Source organism: Rosa chinensis, chromosome 5 (genome assembly GCF_002994745.2).
Source record: "Rosa chinensis cultivar Old Blush chromosome 5, RchiOBHm-V2, whole genome shotgun sequence".
NCBI lineage: Eukaryota > Viridiplantae > Streptophyta > Magnoliopsida > Rosales > Rosaceae > Rosa > Rosa chinensis.
The window spans coordinates 89,789,226-89,804,291 of NC_037092.1; positions in this window are offsets into that span (position 1 = coordinate 89,789,226).

The window sequence follows — 15,066 nt, forward strand, 5'->3', positions numbered from 1 at the left end:
CGACCGTCGGATATCTCTCGGTTCTGCCTTGGAACCTTTAAATTAACGAATTGGTATTAGTGGTATAGTTTGGGCTAAATCTGAGGAGAATTGGGAGGTGAAATTATGAGGAATTGATTTGAGAAATTGTATTAAATTATTGAAGAATTATTCACGGAATATAATTGTGTACAGGACGACATACCGAGTTATTGCTCGATGACGGAACACGAATGCGTGATCGTCGGAATAGTACTGTGAGTGGACTTTTATTTTTCAAAGAATGATGCATGCATTTATTTAATTGGTTCCGAGGTTATAATTTGTTTATCGTATTATTTTCCCGAGCATATGGTTAATTTCAGGAATGGTTTTGGATATTTGTTTATTTGAAGGTTTTATGGCGTGCGGGGTCACGTCATTGGATTATGCTTATTTTCTTTTATTTATTTATTTCCGATGTGATTTCCGGAATTATACTATTTATATTATATTTCTATTCGTGGATTTGAGATTTTTAAGAGATTTTCGAAATGAGATTCGATGGAGAAAATCTTTATATTTATTTTTATTTTTGATTTGGGATACTCTTGGCGTGTGGGACACGTCATTGGAAATTCATTTGCAAGAGATGGGGAAGCTTTATGTACTTTTGGATTTACTTGGTTTTCGGGTTTCTTTTGCCATACTTTGGGTGACTTATCATTGCTAGCATTGATTTTCCGCCTTTGTGGCGCGGTGATGGGATCACCGTAGCCCTCCGCCTCTGTGGCGCAGGTTACTGTCTCTGTGATAGTAATTCTGTAGCCCGGTATCCTATCGCTACACTTAGTGGCGTAAGGGTATATTACGGGAGTAATGGGAGTATTTTAGCCTGGGAGGCTATCACCCGAGCCTGGGAGGCTCACTCGTATGGCTATCATCTTCCCCTACTCATTATACTATTTTCGACTAGTGGGGCTAGTCCGATTTATTTTAGCCAGCGGGGCTGGTTTTATTTCCTTGAGTACCAGAGTTTCAACCTTTCCTTTTATTCGTTTGTGACTAGCGGGGCTACTCAGCTTTCATGAGCGGAACTCCTCTTATTTTATTTTTGTTAATCATTGCATGCATCGGGAATTTTTAAAGAAATAAATGTGGGAAAGTGTAAAATCCATTTGGTTTAAAAATTGTTTATTTTTGTCCACTCACGCTAACGTATTTTATATACTTTCTCCTGGGCCCTTCGGTTTCAAATGCCCAGCTTGCAAGCGAATTGGTTGAAGTCGGGCGTACACGGAGTTGAGACATAGTCCACAGCATGGTTTCTGCATCTGCCTTTGAATTAGGTTTTCCTCTTATATCTTTCTATTAGAATTGCTCTGATTACCTATGGGATTTATGCTATTCGAGTTGAGATGTGCGTTTTGTGAATTGGAGACTGATGTTGATTTGGGGAGCAGGGTGGCTCCAGGAGCATAAGGATGAATTGATTAAGAAGTGTAAATGCTTTCTACAGGTTTGGGTAGCCCATTTTAGGGGAAGTTCCGCCAAATTTTTGGTAGAATTTCTTCTAAGGTGGGCCCCGCAGGGTCACTTCGAATTTCAGGGTGAAATCCGGGGCGGGTCCTGTCAATCGCAAATTTCACAATGTGGGATTTAGTCCTGACATGATGGACATTTATGATAATATGTTCAAGGGTACCTTAGCTCTAGGCCATTGTGTCATGATTCCTTTAGCTAGTATAGATGTTGAAGAGGTTGTGGAGGATTCTGAGTTAAATGTTATTTCTACAGATGATGAGGAGGATCCCGAGCTAGGTAATGAAGAAAGGGGGAAAAAGAGAACAAATGAGGATAGACCAGCAAAAGCTAATAAGGACAAAGGATTTATGAGAGGGCCAAAGGGGAAGAAAGGAAAGGTGGGAGGTGCAGTGAAATTGTATAAACAAATTGATCGTCTTGTTGAGATAGTTGAGAGTAGGAGTACAGTGACATCAGTTCATACAAGTTCACAAGGAACTAGTATTCAGGAGGTGATGCGAGTTGTTGCAAGTTTACCAGGAGCAGAAACTGGTACCAAGCTGTGGTGGTTTGCAATGGAGTTGTTTTGCTCTCAAGAGAAACGAGAGATGATTTCAGTTATGACAGATCCTGATCTTAAGCTGCAGTTTCTGATTCTTAATCAGAAAAAGGCTGATTCCACTTTGTAAAAAAAGAGATAATAAGCTGTTCTTTAGTAGGGGTGATGGTACTTTGGACCAGTTTGCTTCTTCTTCCTTTTTTTTTCCTTTGTTTTTTTTTATGTTTGCTTGCTGTTTCTTGTGTTACTGGTACTTTATCAAGAATGAAGTTTCTTTGTTACTGCTACTTGGATAAGATGTTTATTCTTTTTATTAATGAAGTTTCCCTTAATATGTTTGCTTGCTATTCTACTTAATCAGTTAACAAATTTAATTAGTCGTGCTTGTTTGTCCTTGTTAATGTCATTGCAGGTTTGTTTCGTAAAGTATGGACACTTCCGGAGATGAGGAGGAGCTAGACAAAATTATATGTGTTTGTGGTCGTCTCATCCAAGTCTATCTCGAAAAGTACATTATGAAAACGCCATGCATGACAAGCTCTCAAACAGGTTATATTTGGTTAATGGAAGTGTTAGAAGGCAATGAAAGTAGGTGTTATAACCAATTTAGGATGGATAAGTACTGCTTCTTAATGATATTGAATGATGTTGAAAAGGTGTTGAAGGGTTCAAAAAACATAAGTACCGCTGAAATGTTAGCTATGTTTCTCTATATTTTGGGACAAGGTCAAACCAATAGGAATACACAATAACGTTTTCAACGTTCCGGTGAGATGGTTAGTAGATATATTTTGATATAATGCTCAACATTTTCTATAATATGGTCAAAGTACTCATAAAGCCAGAGGATGCCGAATTTACAAGCATCTCAAATGAAATTCTAAATGACTCAAGATACATGCCTCATTTTAAGGTATGTATAATGTTTTGATTTTTTGCTCCATTTATATAAACTCAATTACTAGCCTTTTTTTAATACAAACTTAAAAATAATTTGTACGATTGTATTGGCGCTATTGATGGTGTTCATGTTCAAGCTTCGATTTCTCCATGTGATCAAGTGCCATACATTGGCCGAAAAGGAACACCGACCCAGAATATTTTGGCTATATGCGACTTCAACATGCAATTCACATTTGCATGTGTAGGGTGGGAAGGCACTGCCCATGATAGTAGAGTATTCTTATCGGCTTTTCGTAATCCTCGATCGAATTTTCCTAAACCCCCAAATGGTACGTTTTATACCTAGATTGCACAAATAATAATCCTAAATTATATCGTAATCGATCATTCATTATAATTCATCATTTCAGGAAAATATTATGTGGTGGATGCCGGATAACCACAAATGAAAGGTTTTTTAGGACCTTATAAAGGTGAGCGGTATCACCTTCCACATTTTCGTAGAGGTGATGAACCGACGGGTCATAAGAAATTTTTAATCATGCACATTCTTCACTTAGGAGTGTTATTGAGCGCACTTTTGGGGTGTGGAAAAAAAAGTGGAGTATTTTACGTGATATGCCAAGCTTTCCATATGATAAACAAGTGAAAATAGTTATTGCTACAATGGCTCTTCATAACTACATAAGAAGATATGCTCAACAAGATCATGATTTTGATGAAAGTGAAAATTACTCAATTGAAGAGATTAATGAAGAGATGGAAGACAATGCTTATGAAGAAGATGGTCCGGGAAGACAAGAAATGGAGGTGTTAAGAAATACAATTGCACAAAGTCTAATGAATGCATCTACGTAGCATTTAGTTGCAAATTTGTATTGACCTTAATACATTTTGTGTAATGTTTCCCATTGACCATGGTGGGGGAATGTTTTGTGTAATATTCTCAACTCATTTGTATAATATTTAAGGGTTTAAGGTAATCTTTTATTTGGTCCTAGCAAATATATAACCAAACAAATTACAAAAAACTAAAATTGCTTATATAATTTGTAGAATTGATATATATATATATATATATATATATATATATATATATATATATATTGAGATGAAAGTGATGCATTGATAACTTGAACTAGTGTACAAGGATAATACATGAGAATTTTTTTAATTTGGTATAGTTACATAATCGGAAAACAAAGTTATGTATTTTAGTAGCATCTTTTATCATCTATGCCCATTTTGGTAATTATACCCAACCAAAGCACTTTTTACTTATAAGTTACCAAACACTCAGAAATTGCTTTTGGATCACACAGCACTTTTAAAAACAGTTTACCAAACACGTCAGCTGCTTCTTCTCGCAGCAATATCAGAAGTGATTCTTCTCACAGCACAGCAATCCCAAACTGGGCCTTATCCTTCTTCACGACGTCGTTCAAGAGTTTTTAGTTTTGATAACAATTTAAATGATGTCATGGAAGACCATCTTAGTCAGGTGACTTGAAGTGTCCATCCAATTTTGGAGTATATATCTCTCCACTAATCCTCTTGCACGTGGGCACTCCATTGATTATCTCTCTAGTCATCCAAATTGAAGTACTGAACTTTTTTTTTTTTTGATATGAAAGAGACTATGAATTAAAGTTGGAAGCCCCTAGGGCAACCAAAGATTAAAAACTCAAGCAATAAGGCTCTTGAGGCATCGGATGGAACCTTATTGGTCCAAGTAGATCCTGTTACAACATTGTGACTGTTTCTATTGGTTTCTCCAGTGTAGCCAGGTAGAATGCTATACCTGCTGGTAGGTATGAAGATAACTCGGGGACTTGGTCAAAGAAAATACACAACATCAGAGGTATAAACTGAGTCGGTCGGTTTATGCCTCTCTGATGCTGAAGTAAGGCTTTGTAAGAAATTTGATAGAGTGACAGTAAAGGATCAGAAGTTATTACCTACATTAAGGTGGTTAGGCTTGGTTTTTATATCTTGAGCAAGGAGGAGTTTCTCAATTCTTCGATGTGGGATGCGAATCTACAGTTAACAGACTGATGTCGAGTTCTGGTGCCAACTTTGGTTAGCTCTTCCGGGCTGGGCTGTGATCTGTACCACCCAAGGTGCCACCCAATGTAGGCACCGCCTTGCTGGGTATCGGGCCAGGCCCATGACCTGGCGCTTGGGTGGTCCAGCGGGGTTTGGCGGTAGTATGAAACTAGGTGACAGTCGAGGTATTTGTTGGTCTGTACAAGTCCCCTAAGTTCCCATTCAAGATATATATTTCTTGAGTGGGGACTTGAATAAGTTGTCTGGCACATAGGTTTCATTGGCTACTGTGCCCCAATGGAGTCCCCCAAGTTCCCGATGAAGAAATATCTGGATCGGGTGAATTAAAATTTGTGATTACTGTATGTAGCTAGGCTACAGTGTTATGTACCCGGTGGGATAGAATGAGGGCCTGATCATCCTTTACCCAGTGAGGTAGAATGAGGGCTTGGGCCTCCTTTACCCAGTGGGGTAAAATGAGCGCTTGAGCCTCCTTTACCCAGTGGGGTGGAATGAGAGCTTGAACCTCGTGTACCCAGTGGGGCAGAATGAAGGCTGGAGCCTTATGTACTCGGTGGGGTAGTTGTCTACGGGTATATGTTACTTGGTATGTTTGAGAGATGCATGGTTGCCACGTGTGCCTCTATACGTTCCTAAGGCAGGAATAAATGCACGTTGCCTCGTCTACATGCTGGTTGCTTGTTTTGGGAGACGAAGGGATAGTGGGGCACGTGGCCGAATCTGACGGTGAAGATTACTTTGTTTTTTACTGCTAGGATTGTCGTGAGCTTGAATTTAAGAGGGAAAGTCCCTCTTGTAGTCAGTTTCTTTCGTTCTGGTTCCCACAACTCCAGATATTCCTTCCCTTCCCCATCCTTCGTTGCTAGTTTTCTTTGAGAAAAAGATAAGCAAGCCTTGATTCAATCTGCAGTGGTTGTGTTTGTGTGGCTAGGACAGATTATCTCAGGTAATGATCTGGCTTGCTCCCCTTTGCAGTTTACCTTCAGTTTTGCGCCTTGCGCTACTTTCTGGTTTTCTTTGTTTTGTTGCTATGTGTATTATGGTGTTGCTTTGGTTTTAACTATAAGAGTGACTTGGTTGGGTAATCTGACTTTAAACACAGAACTCTTTGATTTTGGGTGATGTTTGTAGGGTAGATTTGGTGATGTATGTGGCGCTAGGTTTGTGTGAAATTTTTGGGTTTCTGGGCTTGTTGGGTTTGAAGGTTGAAGTTGGGGGTGATCCAAACTTTAATCGAGCCTTAGATCCAAAAACTTAGGCTGACTCCTGTGTCCCTTTGTTTCTGATTCTAGATACCGGTGTGAACTTCAACGGGACTAGTGTATTCATAGGCTTAGGATGGAATCAGAAACAAACAATGCTGCTAGAGTTACATAATCCTCTCACCAAGCCTCCGCGAGGCAGGCAAAGAGATGGAGATAGACCGGTACCTGGATCAGACCTGTAACCTAGATGGATCTAGGGCTGAAGAGACTGCATCTTCCACCGGGGCTTTCTAAGAGGGTACTAGAAGTATTGAGGGTTCAGAGAGTGGAGAAAATTCAGGGTCTGGGGAGGAGCCTGAGGTTACCGTGACGATACCGCAAGGGATACCAAAGCCAAGGTACACGTTAGTGGATAGGATAGTCTGTGACGAACCGCCGAGATGTATGACATTTAAAGAGATTACAACCTTGAGGCTGAAGTTGGGGATTCCCGATGAGGTTGAGTTAAGGCCGTTGTACCTGTAGAACTGGTCGCAATCCTTTCCGCTGGGTGGGTTGCTCTTTATGAGAACCAATTGTACCAAGGACTCAGCCTCCCGCTGTCGCGGTGCCTGCAATACTTGTTGAGAATGCTCAACATTGCTCAGGGGCAGCTGATGTTTCAGTGGTAGAAACGGGGTGGTGGTGAGAGCTTTCATCTTCTAGATCCGGTACCTGTCAACCATGAACAGAGGTAAGAGGGAAGACTGGGCAAGTCGGCCTTCGACTCTCTGATGCCTAAGTTAGATACATGTGAGAATGTAGACTAGGTAGGAGTTAGTGGAGAGTGGTGGCTTACCTTGAATGAGTGGAGAGACATGTATTTATAGTGTGGGGATGGACTTGTCACCCCTTTGTTTCCAATGTGGGACTAGTTGTCATCCACCCGATACCACAAGTGTATAGTATCGACACCATGTCTGAGCTTTATTGGTGTTACTTTAAGAGGCTAATGAGCCTTGTGCTTCCGATACTTGTGCCTGAGAGGTCTCTATACCAACAAGTCCCCCAAGTTCCCGGTCAAGAGTTCTCTTGGGTGGGGAGTTTGTTTTAGGTAGAAGTATTAGAAATGCAAGGCGAGTATCCTTGCCACGTGGCTTCCGTACAACCATTACCCCAAGTCCCCAGCTAAGAGGAGTCTTGACTGGGGTGGTGATTTCATTTGCCAAGTAAAAACGACGCAAGCATTTATTGGACATTTGGCGAGGTTGTCTTCCTTGGGGTAACCAGTCCCCCAATCCCCCGAGCCCTAGGTAAGAGGGTTTGGACTAGGGTTTGCTATCATATAGCATCAGGTGTGCTCGTACAAGGTGTAGTTGTGGAGAGAACACGTGGCGATATCGAGATGTGTAATGGAGAGATGAGACATGGCGATATTGTATAATCAAGAGAACACATGGTGATATTGTATAATGGAGAGAAGACTTAGCGAAATCGTATTGTATAATAGAGATAAAACATGGTGATATCGTGCAATGGGGATAGAACATGGAAATGTCATATAATAGAGATAAAACATGGCAATACAGAGTATTGGAGAAAGATAACCCATGCCAACATCATATAATGGAGAGAACACATGGCGATATCAAATAAAGGAGAGCGTGTCGTAATTATGCTTGTGGTGATATTGGATGTTTTCTAGGATAGTGCTAGGCTACAATCATGCTTGTAGTTATTTCATCTTGATCATGTGTATAGCTATTTCAGCTTGATCATTTAGACATTTCACCTTGATCATATTTCATTTAGCCATTTCGTTTTGGTCGCATTTAGGCATTTCACCTTGATCGCATTTCATTTAGGCATTTCGCCTTGATCGCATTTCATTTAGGCATTTCGCCTTGATCGCCTTTCATTTAGGCATTTCATCTTGATGCCTTTCATTTAGGCGTTTCGCCTTGATCGCATTTAGATATTTCACCTTGATTGCCTTTCATTTAGGCATTTCGCCTTGATCACCTAACGCTTGGCGCTAGACTTAGTATAATAGTTATGTGGGATCTTTGTGATCTAGGATGGTCGTCGATCAATGAGTTCCGGGCAGTGTACCGCATGTCGTATTCAAAGAAGTACAGTTGCGCTAACTGCACGGGACTGCAAGCCTTTGGTTACCGATCTGCCTGGTTCTGAGAGTAAAAGGTGGCAAAATAATGTATTCCTTGCCGGGGGTCGGTGGCAGATTAGGAATAAGAAGTGGGCGGTAATGGGAACTTTCCAAGCCATCGAGGATCAGTCATACACCCTGTCCGAGGTGGAAAGAAAACGCATAGCCCGGGTATTCGCTACTTAGGAAGGTGATGAGGAATGTAGCTCATATAGGTTTATCCAATACGAGATACTAAGTTGTTATGGTGTAGGAATGGTTCCCAATCAGTTTTCTGTGTTGTACCGCTTCCTTCCCTGCTAACCATTTTTTTTACTAGTATGTTGATTGTTTGCAATGAAAGTTCCAAAAAGGAAAGCTCTTAAGGGTAAGCAGGAGGATAAAATGGACGACCTTGCACTGATGGACAAGCTGATAAATGAGAGAGAGGACTCGATCCATATCGACGTGGATTTAGCCACTAGGAAGGCTAACAGGATCGAAGAGGAGGTTCTTCTAGAGATCAACAACCAAGGGTATGGGGAACAAGACCCTGATGCCCCCATCATTGGGCCCCCCGTTACGACAACCCCTCCCGTGTGACCATGGTTGGTGTGGGTGAAGGGAAGGAGAAAGAAAAATCATTTTCCCTAGCGTCGCGCTCCAGCAGGTCTGTAGAAGGCTAAGAGGGTCTTCTTCCTAGGGAGAAGAAAGGGAAAAAGCACCACCATCGCCATAATCATCGGGACCTTGAGGTGACGTACATGGGGAATGATGTGGTGGGTACGAGTGCCAATAAGAAACCGTTGGTGAGTCACAAACTGACCTCGAGTACTTCGAATCTCTTAGCATGTTGGCCCTTGCGGTGCCTGTCATTGCCAAGAAGCCCATCAAGCAGCTTCTTTCTAAATATGGAATGGCAGATGAGAAGTTTGTCCGGTCCATGCTGGCGGACCTGAAGGATATCGACCTCGACCGGGTGCGGGCAAAAGACAACTCCCCACAGGAGAACCGCTGGATAGCTTGGGAGTCAATGATGTAGGTGAGACTTGCTTGCTCTTTTTTTTTTTTTAGTTGGTATATGTGTTCCTTTGTTCCTGTGCTTATGACTTCATCACAGGCCTTGTATAATATCTACGTGATTGACGCAAGCGAGGAGGATACCAAGTTGAAGGAGGAAGTGAGTGACCTGTCGGGGTAGGTGAAGTATCTTCATGAGGAGAAGGGAAAGCTGGAGAGAGAGCGGGATGCTTGAATCAAAAGGTTACTGCCTTGACCTTGAAGATAGGTGAGTTGGAAGAGGCTAAGAAAAAGATCCCGGAGTTGGAGAGCCAAGTGGGGGAGTTGAAGAAAGAGCTTGAGCCTTTGCGGGGTTTTGAGGAAATTACCAACTCCTGGAAGGCCAAGGCTGAGTATCTAGAAAGCAGCATTGGGGAGGAGCGTCACCGGGCAGTGGAAGAGTACAAGGGTTCCCAGGAGCTAGGGTTATGCTGCTGGCTACCCGAGAGAAAGGCATCACGGAGAAATACCGGGAATGGAGTGCTTGTGGCTGGATTGATGAGCCCAAGATGAGGCCGGAGGTTGCTAAGGCCAAGAGGAAAAGGCGGGAAGAACAGGCCAAGAGAGATGTGGAGGCCAAAAGAGAAAGCTCCGGGAGTCATGTTGAGCACCAGGCTTAGGGGAAGAGGAAGATTTAAGACTAGTTCTTTTCTTTTTTTTCTCTGTCTTTTTGTTGTTGTTGTAGGATCTTGCCCTTGTTTTGAACAGTGGCCTTGTTCCTTATTGGGGAGTCCTTTGTTAACATGTTTTTTGCTTGGGAGTCCAAGCTTTTGTTGATGATAGGTTTTTTGTGACTTTAATGGAAATGTTGAAAGGGATTAAGATTGCATCCATTTGTGCTTTGTTGCCTCTTTTATGTTTAAGTACTTATTACCGGAATGAAATAATTAACGTTGTAGTCAGTGGTATCTAGGTGGCATAGTGACTAACTGGAATGGATGTAATGGTCTGAATAACTCCTTTTTCCATTTAAGTACCACATGGTGGCTAGCTAATACAAAATATGCACCCGTTGGGTAGCTTGCCATAGCTGGATGAACAAAAGATAGGGTAAGATGCTCCGGGAACTATTTATAATAATACCTTAAGCATTGAGTGTTCCAAGGGTGTCGGGACTTGAATCTATTCATGTCTCGGATGTAGAATGTGGCGGGGCCAACCTCCTTAATGATCTCATAGGAACCCTCCCAAGATGGATCAAGCCCACGAGGTTCAGGATAGGCTTGTTTCATAACCCAGTCCCCCAGTTTGAGTACACGGGGCTGGACTTTTGCATCTTAGTAGCAGGCTGTTCTTCTTTTGTTGGCCATGTTACGCATGTGCGGGACGTCCCACCGTTCCTCTAGTAAATTAGTGTCTAGCTGAAAGCCTTCAGCGTTTATGCCCGCATCGAAGTATTCAATTCTACCGCTTTGTATTTGGGTTTCAATAGGGTGGACAGCCTCCGTACCAAAAGGCATGCAAAAAGGGGTTTCCCCTGTGGCCTCTGTAGCGGTGGTCCCAATGGCCGATAAAGTCTTTGGGAGTTTAGAGGCCCAGAGTCCCTTGGCATAGGGCTGATCATGGGCCGGGCTAGGGCCGGGCCTACCCTAAATTTTAGGGCTTAGGGTCGAGCCGGGCTGGGCCTAGTCAAAGTCAATAAAATTTAGGGCCTGGTAGGGTCGGGCCGGGGCTTAAATATGTTAACCCTTACCCGCCAAAAAGGCCCGAACCACTAGGGCCGAAAGGGCCGGCCTTCCGAATAGGGCCAAATAGGGCCTTAATTTGTTTAACAAAAATAAATATATTATTTTTATTTTTTATCTCAAAATGTGGCTCAATATATGGTTATATAGGTACTACAAGACTCATATATATATATATATATTGGAATTAACTTATAAGTTATAACATTTATAAATATTAGTTAAAATGGTTATATTCAATTAACTATCTCTCTAAATATCCCAAAATTAATTGTTGTTTAACAAAGGAAACAAAAATTAAAGAAAATAAAGCTTAGGAAATCAATTACAAAAAAGAGATAAGTTGTATGTTATAGACTAAAGAGAAACATATTTAAAAAATAGAAAATTATTAGGGCTTAATTGGGCGGGCTTAAAGGGTCGGGCCAGGCTTGGCCCTAACAGGCTCAAACGGGCCGGGCCGTAGGGTAGGGCTGGGCTTCATTTGCATTACCCTTACCCTATTCTATTTGAGAAAGGGTAGGGCCGACCCGCCCTAATGCAAGGGTCGGGTCGGGCTTCGGCCCTACGGGCCGGGCGGGTTTAGGGCCGAAGGGCTAAATGATGAGGCCTACCTTGGCGTCTTCCAATTTTTTCTTCAGAATCTTCTTAATTATCTTGTTGACAACTTCGACTTGACCATTGGTTTGCGGGTGTGCGGGGGAGGCGTATAGGATCTTTGTACCTATGCTCTTGGTAGATGCCCTTAATTCTTTGTTGTCGAACTGTGCCGCATTGTCAGTGACGATGGTGTTCGGGACGCCAAATCTACAATAAATATTTCGCCATAGGAAAATTTTGACTTTTTCTGTTGTGATAGCCACCAGAGGGTTCTGCCTCCACCCACTTGGTTTGGTAGTCAATTGCTATAATGGCATACTTGAATTGTCCCGTTTTCGTAGGGAGCTTATCAATGAGGTCCAATCCTCTTTGGCGGAAAGGCCAAGGTGCAAGTAGAATAGAAAGAGCGATTGGTGGTGCCCGGGGAATGTTTGCATACATCTGACATTTGTGGCAAGAGCTGGAGACCGTCTAGGCCAATGCGGATATTGTTGGCCAAAAATATCCAGCCCAGAGGGTTTTGTGTGCCAGAGATCTGGCACCACCCAATCTTGAATATCCTTTAAGATTTAGCGACCTTCTGCCTTCGTGACACACTTTAGATTGGGGAAAGAGTGGCCTCTTTTATATAGCTTCCCGTTTAGTATAGTGTACCGGGCAGACCTCAGTAGTAACCTTTGTGCTTCCACCTTGTTCTCCAGGGTGAGACTGTCGACCATGTACTTGAGTATTGGATCCATCCATGATGGACCGGTCTCAATGGTAAATATCTCAGATACCGTCTTGGAAGTACTTGGTTTGTCTTTTCACCTTTGTGGCACCATAAGATGTACTTGGTGGAGCTGCTGCCAGCTTGGCTAAAGCATCGGCCTTGTTATTCTTGGCCCTCAGTATCTGAGTGATTCTCACGCTGGTAAAGTGTTGCACTAATGCCTTTGCGAGGCACCTTATGTATCACTCTCGATCATCATAGCTCCTTGGACATACTGCCAGTGGGGACTCGATTTCATTGGCAAATTCCCCACTGCACCCTGCCAGCTAAAATTCACCATTGTCGTTGTGGACTACAACACCAAATGGGTCGAAGTCGAGGCTTTAGCCACGATCACAGTTGCCAAAGTCATCAACTTCCTGTGGAGGAACATCTATTGCCGAATCGGGATTCCTGAGACAATCATCACCGATAACGGTGCCCAGTTTGATAACGATACGCTCAGGGACTTCGTTGGCCAGTACGGCACGCAGATCCGATACGCCTCCCCTGCACACCCACAGACTAATGGCCAAGTCAAAACTATCAACAAGACAATCAAACAGAACTTGAAGAAGAGGCTAGACGATGCCAAGGGTTTATGGGCAAAAAAATTACCCGAGGTGCTATGGGCGATAAGAACGACCCCCACAGAAGCCAATGGCGAGTCCCCTTTCTACATGTACTTTGGCACCGAGGCAGTGATCTGAGTCGAGCAGGAGGTCCAGAGCGACAAAGTTGCATGCTTCGACCTACTCACCAACTCGGAAGGGTTGAACCTCGACTCTGACCTCTTGGAGGAGCGCCGCGAGCGAGCCCATCTCCGCAATATCAACAACAAACAGCGTATTGCTCGCTACTATAACACCAGGGTCATGCCTCGCCTTCTCTCCGTCGGGGACTGGGTGATGAAGGAGAAAATGACAACCCCAACAGGATTCAAAGCCACCTGGGAAGGGCCGTACGAGATCACTAAGGCCGTTGGACCCGCTACCTTCTACTTGAGGGGAGCAGACGGCATCATTCTCCCACATCAATGGAATGCACAACACCTCTGCTACTATCCCAAGTAGAGCGAGGCACCCACACTGCAGTCTCCACCCCGCTATCGCCTCTCCAGACGATTGTAAGCACCAATACTATCTCCATTTATCTTTCCTTCATTCCTTGTATTTTGCAATTGCCCTCGTGTAATACTAAATGACATGATATTACCAATGAACCAAATGCTCTCGCAATGAATGAAATGCTATTACTCGCCATACTTGCCAACTACACTAAACGAATGATAACGTGTATCACCATTCGACCGATAAACGGTCATTCTACTCCTATCATTATCGCCATGGGTCCTATATCATTATCACCATGGGTCCTATGTTAGCCGCCATAACGATCGATCACACGCAACAGGCAAGGGCACGATGTACAACAACCCCAACTTATTGCCTACTCTTTCATTAATACCAATGCGATATCGCTCACGGTCGGTTTCGCTGATACAGCACAACGTTGTCCCTCGCAAACCCTTGCGTTGCCAATTGCTATCAAATGAATGAATGATATGTGATACTCCGCCATCAATGAATAAATGAATGATATGCGATACTCTGCTATCAATGAATGAATGAATGATATGCGATGCCCCACTATTAATGAATGAATGAATGATATGCGATACTCCGCCATCAATGAATGCATGAATGATATGCGATACTCCGCCATGAATGAATGAATGAATAAATGATATGCGATACTCCACCATCAATGAATGAATGAGTGATATGCGATACTCCGCCATCAATGAATGAATGAATGATATGTGATACTCCGCCATCAATGAATGAATGAATGATATGCGATACTTCGCAATGAATGAATGATATGCGATACATCACCACGAATGAACGAATGTCAACGCTACGCGACACATCTCGATCCACGAATGCTCCTATGAACTGCTACGATATGCGATACAATGCAACAAAAGCCAACGCTGACGAGATGCCACGCCAAATGAAATCACTCAATGTCAAAGGTTTGCCACTCGCTCTCGCCCTGAGTACTGATATTATACTACACTGCCTTGCCCTAAAATGCGACGCCCACACTCGCACTCCACCACAATGAAAGGCGATACACAATGAAAAGCATATACAGAAATGAAAGGCGATAGCATAATGAAAGGCGATACATTCTCCAAAACGGAAGTTCATTATAAAGGGCTTTGCGGCCAATAGCGATACACCAATTGATACTCCATACAAAAGTGATACACAACGACAACATGTTACATCTTAATACAAATACGATATTCGCCCTGAAATATGAATGCGATACACGTACACCTATTCTCGTCACTCCTCAGACCAAGTCTGATTCTTTGGAATATGAGGAGCTTCGGAAGAAGATCACTTAATTGGAGGATTGATAGGCTGGCCAAGCTCCGGTGGGAAAGACTAGGGGTAGTTCCATGACACCATTCTCTGCCATATCGCCACCCGATCTCCATCGTTGTAGCCAACCGCACCTCCAGCGATCTTAGTCCTTGGGTTTCTCACTTGGACGGGGCTTCAGTTCCGCAGGAGCACAGATTTCTCAATCCCCAAACGGGTGATGAAGCAAAGCCC